A 12,485-nucleotide genomic window follows, 5' to 3' on the forward strand; every position below is an offset into this window, starting at 1 on the left:
GCACTCCAGCCTGGGCACTAGAGTGAGACTCTGTCTTAAAAAAAAAAAACAAAACAAAACGGCAAGGCCAGGCACAGTGTAATCCCAGTACTTTGGAAGGCTGAGGCAGGGAGATGGCCTGAGGTCAGGAGTTTGTGACCAGCCTGGGAAACACGGTGAAACTCCATCTCTACTAATAATAGAAAAATTAGCCAAGCGTGGTGGCAGCCGCCTGTAATCCCAGCTACTCGGGAGGCTGAGGTAGAATAATCACTTGAACCCGGGAGGCGGAGGCTGCAGTGAGCCGAGGTCACACCTTTGCACTCCAGCCTGGGGCAACAAGAAAAAAACTACATTTAAAAAAATAAATTAATTAAAAAGGAGGAAGGGAGAAGGAGAGGTTTTCTTCCCTCCATATTAAGGAGGCTAGCTTCATTGCCAGGACTTTCCTGGAGGCAAACCAAAAAATGAAGCTCTTTCTGTTTTTCTATGCAAAGAGCAATGCTGAACTTTCCCAGACCTGGCATAATGCAGTCACATGTCTTGTTTTTGCATTCAGAATATTGTCTTTTCATAGTCCTTCAGAATATGTTAAAGGGGTTTCACTATATATCACAAACCATGGTTTAAATTTCAAAGCATTAGATAAAAATGACCTTACACTGCATTTGTAGATGTCACTCTCAAGCCATCCCAATGTAGTTTCCATGGGAACTAATATACATCAAAGGAGAAAGAGAGAGAAAGAGAGACTGTAAGATCAAATTTTTAGTTCCTGCCTCCTCTTTCTTTGGGAAAACCAAAATGAGCCCCATGTTAAATGCTGATGAAATTAGATACTGAATCTGATCTTCTATGTGAATGTAGCTTTTTTTTTTCCTCCTAAGAAAGAGTACTGCCTATATGGTCATGCAAAATTTTTCCAAAGAGTCCATCCATATAATTTATAAGTTGTATTTACATCCTCAGAAGGTACATGTGCTTATTTAGGAGGAGTGTCAACATCATCCATTATTACTGTTGATTTGAAGTTGCTTTCAGAATTATTATGATTACACAGATTAAAACTTGTTGAGAATCTACTCTATGGCAACCATGAGTGAAAGTGGTTCATGAATGAAAGTTTGTAGTCACATAAGAACACACTTCAATATTGTGTTCTGTTGGTATAGTGCCTTTCATAGTCATATACCAGACAGTATAACGTGAGTAGTTGTCATTAGCTTCTCACCCAAAAAGAACAGTTACTAAACAGCATTGTTAAAAAGAGCATGTTAAAGCTATTATTCTTAAATCCAACACCACATTTCAAGGCCACTTTATCTACCTCTGTCTCATAGGACTCACCTGGGTTATAAAATACATTCAATACTTTAATCAGGGGATGGTTGGAGAGAGGCAATGATATATTATATTCTCAATTATAATTGAGAATGGTGATATAAAATGTGTTTGTAGCCTGTAGACAATTAATTAGAAAAATAGTTGATCACGTGGCTTAAAATAACAATTAATTTAAAAACTCAAAATAAAAGTTTTAAAAAAGATAAACAATAGTATTATATGTCTTAATATATAATTATAAATATTTATTAGATATAATAAACATTGTAACTATTATATTTATAATAATATAGAGTATATAGTATTATATTTGTAATATAATATGTATATTAATTATATTCATATTATATATTTATGTATAAATTATATTATATTATATATTTATGTATATTAATACTTATGTATTTATTATATATTATATATTTATGTATAAATACATATATTTGTGTATAGTAATACTTATATATTTATTATATATTATAAATTTATGTATAAATATATAATATAATATAAATGTAATGACTATTATATTTATACTTATAATAGTAGTTATAAAGAAAATATGACAAATAATAACCATTTAATTTGTATTAGTTACTACCCCATGGATTGTTCTTTTATCTAATACATTTTATTCTAATAACTCTGTTAATTAGGAATTCATGTTCCCATCCAGCAGATTAAGACACTGAAGCACAGGAAGGTCAAATAAAAGATTGAAAAAAATCTTGTAACTTCTAAGTTAATCCGGCAGTTTCCAAAACCTGCCTTCTTAGCTATTATGCTACAAATATCTGAACAAATTATTTATATTGAGAAATAACTATCAAGTTTCTAGAACTTATGAAGATCATGATGAAGAAAAAACTATTTACAACATTAATTACCAAATTGTTTATTCCTTTCTGGAATCATTTATTCAGTATCATTTATTTGCAGATAGTAGGTACCAGGCATTGGGAAATTCAGAAAGAATAAGAAAATGGAATAAACAAAGAGTTATGAAAAAACCTGATATGGGTTATTCATTTTAAAAAAGAATGGCACTTAGGTGAAAAGAAGCAAAAACGATACACAAGGCCTCGAACGTTCTAACATAGTGAGCAAGTCACACCCAGCCAGGTCCATGAGAGTGAATGCCAGGAGATGCTGGAAAGGAACATGGGAAGTACCTGAAATGAAAAGGACCTGAAATGCAATTCTAAAGGTTTCATCTAAAAGAAATGGCGACTTGGCAGATGTTTTTTAAATTCAAGTGTAAATAATCTGATAAGTATTTTAGAAAGCTGAGTGGATGGTATAAAGAGGGTGGATTAGAGAAAGAAAATAATGAGTGGCAGGGAGATCTCTCGAGGGTTTTTGTGATGGTTTGAATGGTGTCCTCCCTGGAGATATGTTGAAGCCCTAACTTTTGGTACCTGTGAATGTGATTTCATTTGGAAATAGGATCTTTGTAATTTAGTTAAGATGGGTTCATTAAAGTGGGCCCTAATTAAATATGACTGTTTTCCTTATTTAAAAAAGGGAAAAACAGAGAAACAGGGAGAAGAATACCACATAACAATGAAGGTAGAAATTGGGGTTACATAGCTACAGGCCAGGGGATGAAAGGATTGCCACCAACACCACTGCTAAGAGAGAGGCACAAAACAGATTCTCCCACAGAGCCTTTAGAGGAGGAAGTATGGCCCTGTCAACACCTTTTCTGAGTTCTAACCTCCAGAACCGTGAAAGAATAAATTTCAACTTACAGTACTTTTTACATGACAGCCAAAGGAAACTAATACAAGTATTAGAGGGATACTTCTTCAACAAATAGCACTTGAATTAAGGCAGTGGCAGTAAAAATGGAGAGGAGGAGGTATGTGGTAGACCAGGGATATATTTTCTAAAGGACAAAGGAAGCAATGAGTCATAGAAACAGAATGATGTAGCCACAAGGAATGCCCTAAATGGTAACAGGATACATGCTTGAATGTGAATGGGCCCCATTTCCACAAGCCTCCAAATCTCCGTCTACTTCCCAATCAGGGATGGGAGGATTGGTTAAGAAGAAAGGTCCTTTGAGAGCACAGGTCTCTCCACCAGCCAGTCTAGTCCTAAGAGTTCTGAAGGCCAATCTTGGAGGTGGTTTGGAGGGAAAACGCAGGACCCAGGATTTCAGTTGCCAAGCCAGAGAGCAGGGGACCCAGGAATGAAGATTGGCATTCATTTGATTTTTCCATTTTCTGATGTAATCCTCACATTTTAGCAGCATGTCAAAGAATGTATTAGAAGTGAGAAACCAGAAACAATAAGTCTAACCTAGTCATTCTATAATTGGGAGGTAATAGAAAAGAGAGAAATGGGAAAGTTGCTCAAATGCAAGGCCAGCGAATCAGAGAGAAAAGACTCAAAGCAGCAGAACAAAGCTTCAATAAAGAGATATTGTGACTTGGAGAGATGGCCTTTTGTCCTTTGTTCTATTACTGGTCAGAGGATGGGGAGCACACCTGAGCCTGAGACAACAGCTCTGCTAAGTGCCCTTGAGAGGGCACGGTGGGGTCAGCACCAAAGCCAGACCACTAAAGAGAAAAAGAAAGAAAGAGAGGATTGCAGAGGAGAAATGAGAATGGCAGAAAAAATAATTTTTTAAACCAAAAGGAATCAGAGAAGAGCAGAAGTGCCTCCAGGATAAAGCGTAGCAGGCAGTTAGGGAAAAAGGGCTGTTAGCTACTTTGAAGTTCTGACTACATTAGAAGGCCTTGCAAGACAGTCGTTGCTTGCACGAGCAGGTAGAGAACTTTTCTTGCCTATTGTTCTTCTGAATTATAAATCGCTGACCTCTTTATGATTTCTAAAGGGAAAATGACTTCAAGCTTCTTAGAGTTCCCCTAAGGCATTCTCTATACTCAGTATAATATGGGAAGCCCTGGGTTTGTCTTTGTGCATTTCATCTGCAGTGACCTGAAGTCTTCGTAACCCTCTTCCTTTTTCTACTTATCAAGGGGTGGTTGGTAATAAGGATGGGTGGAAGAGAAAGAAACCCAGAATTTAGGAAGAGAGCATTTAAACCATTGGACTGTGTGTTCTGTGACACTGAAGACTGACAACATTCTAAAGGTAAATGTAACCATGCATCATTTTGGGATTCTCAGATATTTTGTACAATCTATTTTATTCCTCTAAACATGGAGACTATAAAGCTGTGTGGAAATTAATTCATTCAACAAACAGGTGATAAGTGCTCATCATGACGACCACATCATAACAGCTAACCTGTTGAATGATTATCACACATCAACTACTATACTGAGTGCTTTGCATGGTTTATGTCATTTAAATATCACAAATAATACTATGAAATAGGTGCTCTTGTTATGTCCATTGACAGATGAAGAAACTGAGGCCCAAGTTCCATACCTAAAATGTGGCTGAGCCAAGTTAGAACTCAGGTAATATTACTCAGAAGGCCATGCACTAAACCTCTTTATAACATATACCTGTATTATATCTGCATTAGGCATAGAAGATTCAAGGGTTACAGAGTTTCACAGAAAGGAAGGGTTGATGAGGGTTAGTTAGGACGAGTTTTAGGCAAAAGTGATACATGATCTTAGCCTTGAAGAACAGGCAGATTTGAGTCAGCAGAGATTGAAATCGCAGGCTCCCAGGTAAGGAATGGGAAAGTATGGGAGTGTAGTGCGAAGTCAACATAAGACAAAGGCATTGTAGCTAATGAGGAGACAATTTTGACCAGAATGGTAGCCCTATGAGCAGCAAAAGAAGCCTGAGAAATCTGAGTTAGTTACTGGGGAGAAGTGTCTGACATGTTGGAAAATAGAAAATCATGGTGGTTTTCTTAGTCTAACCAAAGTGTTGAAGGTAACAGCAGTGGTACACAGGATAAATTACACCTAACAGAAAGCCTGGCACCCAAAGATTTCACCTAGGGTTTGTAGAAAGATGGAACCATATGAAATGTGTTCTAAAGGAAAAGTGAAAGGATTTATTCTCTGTGACATATTGAAATAAAGTATATGAACTGATTATACCAACAATAACTAACCTTATTGAACACATATTATGTCCTATAGTGGTTTACATGTAATCATGGATTAATTCTCATAATAGCACCGTGATTCAGAATTAAACTAAAGCCTGTTCTAATCCTAGGATTTCTTTAGTTACTTATTGAAGATAACAAGAAAACTAATTATTTAAATAATGTTGTATTATGGGGGAATTACGATACCATTGACAGGAGTGAAATAGTTTGGAAGTTTAGGAGCAGAAAATGACAATTCTTACTGAAGGCAAGTAAATCATTCAGGGGCAGTGTAACTCATTAGGTAATAATAACTATTGTTATTATTATTTATTTTGCTTTGACTCTGAATCAAGATCTCCCGCAGATACCAAAATCTGTGGTTGCTCAAGTCCGTGATGTAAATTAGCCTACCTTGATTACCCTTCTCTTTATAATTATAATAATTATTATTACAGCTAATTACTGTATGCTTATTATGTATCAATGTTCTAAACATTTCACATGCCATAGCTCAGTTAAGATAGTAATAATTATAGTGTTCACTATTAACAATAGTAAGAGTTTATATTTACAGTGCTGATAGTGTTCCAGACACTGATATGTTTTTAAATAGATTAACTCATCTAATTACAAAAACTACATGAAGTAGATATTAATATTTTACCTTCACTTTACAGTCGAGGACACTCTGGTCCAGAAAATTTAAGTAACTTAACCAAGATCACAAAACTAATGATTGGCAGAGTCAAGAGTGAGCCCAGACTCTCTGGCTGTAGATTCTATTCTCTTAGCAACTGATCTAAAAGATCATGAGCTTTGGGGTCAGGCAGGTCTGGATTGCAATCCCAACCTTGTTAACTTACTATTAGTGAGAACTTGAGTATGCTCCTTTTGTGTGTTTAAGTCTCAGTTTTCCCATAAGCAAACTGAAAGATAACAATAGTACTTTTCATGCAATAATTCCTATGAAGATTAAGCTCTGCTACCCTTCTCTGTGCTTATTACAGTGCTTCAAAACAGAAAGTCTTCAATGTGTGTTTTACTAATGAATAAATGAATAAAGCACTTATCATCCATGATGTGCAATTAACATTTTATTGTATGCTACTTTGTATTATTTAACTTTTCTGTGCATGTACTTTTCTTGTCAACCCAGCTAGACTATATGCATCCTAGGAGTAAGCCACATGCTTTTTACTTTAATATGTACCCTAGTTCTCTGAACTATGTGCACGTAGAAAGCTTCTCAATAACAATGACCCCTATGAATGAAGCATTCACTATGGCACAGACATTGTGTTAAGTATTTAGTCTTCATAGCAATCCTAGATAGTAAGTACTAATGTTAATTCCAATTTACAGAATAGGAAAGTATGCCTTAGTGAGCTAGTGATTTTCCAATAGTCACACAATTAGTCCATACAGAGTCAGGGATTAGATTGAGCTCTACTTATCTATAGAAGTCCTGGGCTTAGCCGCCATGCAATACCAGATTGTTAAAGCCCTGACTGTGGGTAATTAAGATGTCAGGGCCCATTATCACCTGCCTTTGGAAGGAAATTTCCTGCATCTGAAATTCTTGTCTATTTGGCCCACTTGACTCAACCACCTAGTTCACAGCTTTTCAGTGGATTTCTCCTCTTCGTACTTCCTCAGCAGGCAAAACCCACATAACCAAGTCAGGGATGCCACAAACAGTGGCTGATGCTGTGGCTGGCCCATGGAGCACAGAGGCTGGGACACTCATTAGCCCCCTCTGTCATCTCAGTATATTATGGCTTCAGCATTCTCTTTGCTTAACACCCTTTGGCCGATCCACTGTGAAAATTGTGTGCAATAGTCTTCAACATTTCTAATTTCATACCTGTGGTGAAGTAACCTTGTGGCTGGTCGAAGAGAGCACCTTTAAAGCTCACAGTGGAAAAAGCATTGACTCTTAACCTTCTGCAGAACTGTTTTTAATACTTCCTGCAAGCTGTTACTGGAGTCTTTATTTAGGCTGTATTTCTTCATTTCCGCATCTATGTTTAGCAGTTATATAAAGGAGCGAAATGGGTTTAATGGCCTCAAGTGGCAAAGCAGTGACATGTGGGCCTCCTTGGAGCAACAAAAGGTCAAAAGACTATGGAGGAGACTTCCTGTTTCCCGGTGACTAGGAGTCAAATTTCTTTTATCTGTCTGAGTCAAGGGAAAATGATGTTCCTTTGAAAGTCTCATCTTGTAGGTAGGTATAACAGAGTAGGGAGGTGAACAAGGTTCCTTAAAGGGCCATGCAGATAATAGCATCTGTTGTTGTCTTATTGTGGGTTATACAGACTTACATTCCCTTTCTGGAGAAGGGAGGATTTTAATTAAAACTAAATTGATATCCACTGGGTCTGGGCATGTACATAACCTAGAAACTGTGGGCTTCTCAAGGCCTCTGCATTCAGCACCTCAAGAAATCCTACAGGTGCCAATTGATCCATCTTGGAATCACTCTCCTCTGCTCACATGGGACTTGCCTTTCTGCCCTCCTTCCTTAGCACATTCACCAGGCTAAGTATGAGCCCTAAGTAAGGAGCCCTGATCTGATTCCAGCTTATTTCTCTTATTGACTCTGTGATCTCAATAAGATATTTGACTTTACAGCTCTGTGTCTTCATCTGAAGAGGGAGGTGATAATGAAAATACCAACCTTATGAATTTATTGTGCAGAGTAGAAGGACTAAGTATATAAAATGCTTTGGATAGTCATTATCTAACCTCAAAATTTAGGTTCACATACCTGATGCAGAGTAAGCCAAACACTGACACATCAGCACTTAGGAGCAAAGAAAGGTTTATTCAATTTGGCCAAAGTGAGAGGGCAGGAAAGACAGTCTCTCAAGTCCACCCTTCCTTTACACCTAACCAGGGGCTCTTATGAGTCAGGTAGGTATGCAGGAGAGGAGATGGGATACATTGAATATCAAAGCTGTTTATCTCTCTTGGCCTGATCAAACTTCTGGATACCATCAAGGAGGTTTGTGTGACCTAAGGTTCATTCTTCTTTGTCTTCAAAAAAAAAATGTTTATTAATCTTGTAGGCCAGGGGTGTAAGGATATGAAGTTAATTAAACACTAGTGACTAGCTTCTACCGAAATGACTGCATGCAAGCAAGCATGCAGGGAGGCAGAAGAAGACAAGGAAAAAAGAAAATTAAGTAAAACAAACATCTTATGATTCTTACAATAAAGACTCAGTTACATAATAACATTGTGCACACTAAAATCGCAATGAATGGGTGCTGTTAGTACAGGCAGCTGGTGTATTTTTCCCTAGACCAATCAATCTTGCATTTCTGTTTCAAGGCAGCCTGCACAAATTCTCTGAAGAAATTCTCAGCTTATTCATAGCAGAATCAAATAATCAGGTAAGAGCAACATTTATTCATAAATTCTTAATCAAAGCTTCCTCTGTGCCCACCCTGAAGCAGTGTAAGCACTAAAACCATCTTATTTTTACCATCTATTAAATGGGACCGAAAATTCAATACTTCTACAGTTGTAGTATACAATTAAATCATCTTCTAAATCCAATTCTCTCTCCTTCTCTTCTCCTTTCATAAATCCACCTCTCTACATACAACAACAAAACTTCCTTTTGATTCTGGCCCACAACCTCCTATGTATACCTCATTTGTAAAGAAACTCATCTAAAGTCAACTAGCAAACGATGAGCCCTCCAACTCTGATAGCCTGTCACCAGCCCTAAGCTGCCAGGCTTCTTTTGAGTCTCTGTCATTGGTGAGGTATAAGGATTTGTGACCATTTTGCCATGGCTCTATGTTGCTGAACCAGGTGGATGTGGGTGACAGGGGAAGGGAGGGATGTGCGTCCTTTCCATCCTTACAGTTATTTTTGAGTATTGTCTTTAATTTGTAAAATTTCCCATCTTAGTCTCTGCCCTAGTCTCTGAGCAGATCCTAGGCCATTGAGGAGAGTTCAGGTAGGCCAGCATGTTTGAGTGTTTTTCTAATGCCAAAATAATACTTTGCCCTTTGAATTCACAGGCATTCTAATTATCATCCAGTTTTGGTACTGACCCCTCCTAAGGAGGTAACAGTTGTCCCTTGGTATCCATGAGGGCTTTGTTCCAGGACCTCCACTGGATACCAATATCCATGGTTCTCCAGTCCCTGACATTAAATGGTTTAGTAATTGCATATAACCTATGCACATTCTCCCCTTTCCTGTAAATCGTCTCTAGATTACTTTTAATACTTAATACAATGTAAATTCTATGTAAATATTTGTTACACTGCATTGTTTAGGGAATATTAAGAAACAAAAAATCTACACATGTTCTTATAGATGCAAAATTTTTGAATATTTTCAATCCATGGTTGTTTGAACATGCCATGTGGAACCAAGGGTTACAGAGGGCTGACTGTATTTAAAAATGAAAGAATATTCTTTGACCACAGCAGGAGGCTACTGGCATTTGGGGATAGGGACAAAAATGTTAAATATCTTGCAATGAGAACATTAATAAACAGTGAAAATCATCATGGCAATGCTTCCTTCACTGAGAAAATTGCAATTAATTATAGTTTTCCTCTTTCCTGTTGGAGAAATTAACCAATCCTGAGTGTCTCAGAATCAGCATCCTTCAAACTCAAATTTGAGTCTTGACTACTAAACATCTATAACTGTTAAGCACTTAGTTTCTCATTCAATACTTCATTTGATCTCCTAAAAGAATTACAAGCTTCTTATTGCCCTTACTAATGGAAAAAATAAAGTCAGAGAAAACAGAGTACATACCCATATTCCAATACTGAGACCAGCACAATTCTACCACCTTATGCTGCTTCTATGACATTGCTTTTATAGCATGATCTGGATTGCTAAAAACGTTCAAGTTTGGGTCTTATAACAATAGAAAGAGAACTATATAAAAAAATACAGTAAGAATAAATGTAACTAAAACATATTGTAAAAATAAAAACTGGAATACCTCGATCATATATATAAAAGAGCCTTTGAAAAATGTTTAGGTGAAATTTTGTCTATGTACCTATGTTGACATCCAAAAAAACAACTTTCAATTCAAAACTCATTCCTTCTATATATTGTTCTCATATCTATTTTAATTAAAAGCTTAACTTGAAGATTAAACTTTCATGTCCTCCTTATCTATTTGACCCTCTGGAATACTGCTGAGTAATGTGGCATTCACAAGAATACTATTGTGTCCACTTACATGATTTAAAATATATTCTCAATAGCCAAAGTGTCCTCCCGACTCTTTGAAATTCAGTCATCCTATGTTTCAGATGGCCTTTTTCTCAGGTTTTTAAACCACTTTATAGACATCGCTTTATTCGCCTTTATTTTATAAATTGGAAAATAGGTCAAATAGAAGTTAAGTGGCATATAGAGGTCAATGGCAGCTTACTGGAAGACCCAGGGAAAGGTATCACCCTGGACTCACCCAGAGTTATCCCTCAGATAATTTAACATTTCTTCAGAAGATTGAGGTAGCCTCTGAATGTAGGAGGTAGACTAAAAGATTATTTTTTTTTTCATGAGGCTGCCTCAAGCAGATTCACAACTAATTCTGATTCAACTGGCATCTCCTGTCTCACTGCCACAGAATATCTATATTGAAATCAGGTTGACTATTCATCTTTTCTTTCTGTTACATCTGCTAGGGATCAATAGAGATAAAAATATTTGGAGCTTTATGTTCAATCTAAGTTCTTGTATGCAGTTGCTTGATACAATGATTTTGTAAGGAAGCAAGTAACCAAAGCATATTTGCGTGTTTTTGATAAAGCACTGCTCTTTACTGGTGTCCTTCTCTCCACTACTAATTGACAAAACATCTTGAGGAAAATACCCATATATTTAAATTATTCTTAAAAGCTCTACTGGCACTAAAAAAAGACTAGTGTTTTGACAAAGATTCATATAACCACTTGGCTTTTGCAATTCCAGCTTTATGACAAGAACTTTCTAGATCAAGAGTCTGCAAATGATGGTCTAGAACCAAATCCAACTGCTGTCTGTTTTTGTAAGTAAGGTTTTGTTAGAATACAGTCTTGCTTGCTCATTTACATATTGTCCAGGCTGCTTTCATGCTACAATGGCACAGTTAAATAGCTGGGATAGAGACGATACAGCCTGCAAAGTCTAAAACATTTACAACTTAACTATTTACATAAAAATGTGTCTACAACTGTTCTACATTAAACAATATATCAGCCCTGGCAGATGTAAATAGTTACCTTGAGTATCTCATAGCATGTATGAAGTGTAATTTTCAAGGTCCCAAGCAAAATTTTCCAAAAGCCATTTCTTGAGATCACACACTATAGAGTCAGATCTATCAAGTTTTGAATTCTCTGAACAGAGCTTTCAAAATGTCAAACCAGTAAAGCAGATGATGACAATTTTGCTAAAAGATCACTCCACTTGCATCCAGGGAAATAAGCTAGTGGGAATATATTTCAGGACCTCAATTTTCCATACATTGCTCTAATTACTAGAGTACCATAGATACATATCTCTGATTTAGAGTCTGCCAAGTCAAGATTTCTGAATTTCTTGGCATAAGTTTGGTGGTACAGTATTACTTTGATTATGGCTTCTTATATCTGGCATAAATATATTCCCTTTGTGCATATTCTTTTTAGATACAGTACAAAAAAAAAGCATGACTCTTCCTTTTTTCTCTCCTTTTACTTTTGAAGCAGCTGTGAAGTCATAATTATGTTTACTTCCCACTGGTAACTGGCAAACCCTTTATTTTTGTGCATTTGGAACTCACCAAGAATAAATAAAGTCCATTCCCTCCTTGAGGAGCTATTCTGCCATTTCATCTAGGATTTAAAAGTTTGCCTATTCCTACAACATCTATTGTTATAAATAGTCTTATGTCTTTCACAAAGCAGACTTTACAAAATAAGGTAAGGGGAAAAATGGGGAAATGTCAAAAGTATATAAAAAATATCATCTTTAAGAAAGATGAACAAATTTGCTAGCTCTTAAAAACTTATAATTATCACTGTTGGTAAATTGATATTATAGATTACTCAGTTCTGACACATAATTTTCTAACACAAAGAGGTTTTTTTAATCATGTTACATTGTGCTGTGCATTTAG

At 36.4% G+C, this 12,485-nt stretch overlaps 1 long non-coding RNA gene across 1 annotated transcript; it reads left to right on the top strand.

Moving 5' to 3' along the window:
* The first annotated feature begins 3,809 nt into the window (after positions 1-3,809).
* On the top strand, positions 3,810-12,180 carry LOC105710262 (uncharacterized). Its single transcript, XR_001105719.2, has 2 exons — positions 3,810-4,431; positions 12,073-12,180. It is a non-coding gene; the product is annotated as an uncharacterized LOC105710262 (long non-coding RNA).
* The last annotated feature ends 305 nt before the right edge of the window (positions 12,181-12,485 follow it).

This window comes from Aotus nancymaae, unplaced genomic scaffold (genome assembly GCF_030222135.1).
Source record: "Aotus nancymaae isolate 86718 unplaced genomic scaffold, 86718_ANA_hifiasm-v0.15.2.pri h1tg000007l, whole genome shotgun sequence".
In the NCBI taxonomy this organism is placed as follows: Eukaryota; Metazoa; Chordata; class Mammalia; order Primates; family Aotidae; genus Aotus; species Aotus nancymaae.